At 39.5% G+C, this 473-nt stretch overlaps 1 pseudogene; it reads left to right on the top strand.

Moving 5' to 3' along the window:
• Positions 1-473, top strand: part of LOC105001890 — a 32,863-nt pseudogene that overhangs the window by 1,472 nt on the left and 30,918 nt on the right.

Raw genomic sequence — 473 nt, 5'->3', positions numbered from 1 at the left:
ATGACCACTTGAAAAACCATAGCCTTGACTAGACAGACCTTTGTTGGCAAAGTAATGTCTCTGCTTTTTAATATGCTATCTAGGTTGGTCATAACTTTCCTTCCAAGGTGCAAGCATCTTTTAATTTCATGTCTTCAATTACCATCTGCAGTGATTTTGGAGCCCCAAAAAATAAAGTCAGCCACTATTTCCCCATCTATTTCCCATGAAGTGATGGGACCAGATGCCATGATATTTGTTTTCTGAATGTTGAGCTTTAACCTAACTTTTTTCACTCTCCTCTTTCACTTTCAAGAGGCTCTTTAGTTCTTCTTCACTTTCTGCCATAAGGGTGGTGTCATCTGCATATCTGAGGTTATTGATATTTCTCCTGGCAATCTTGATTCCAGCTTGTGCTTCCTCCAGCCTAGCATTTCTCATGATGTACTCTGCATGTAAGTTAAATAAGCAGGGTGACAATATACAGCCTTGAC

Source organism: Bison bison, unplaced genomic scaffold (assembly GCF_000754665.1).
Source record: "Bison bison bison isolate TAMUID 2011002044 unplaced genomic scaffold, Bison_UMD1.0 scf7180017864385, whole genome shotgun sequence".
Classification (NCBI taxonomy): Eukaryota; Metazoa; Chordata; class Mammalia; order Artiodactyla; family Bovidae; genus Bison; species Bison bison.
The sequence above is the reverse complement of the archived record's forward strand: the minus strand, read 5'-3'. Positions and strand labels throughout refer to the sequence as shown.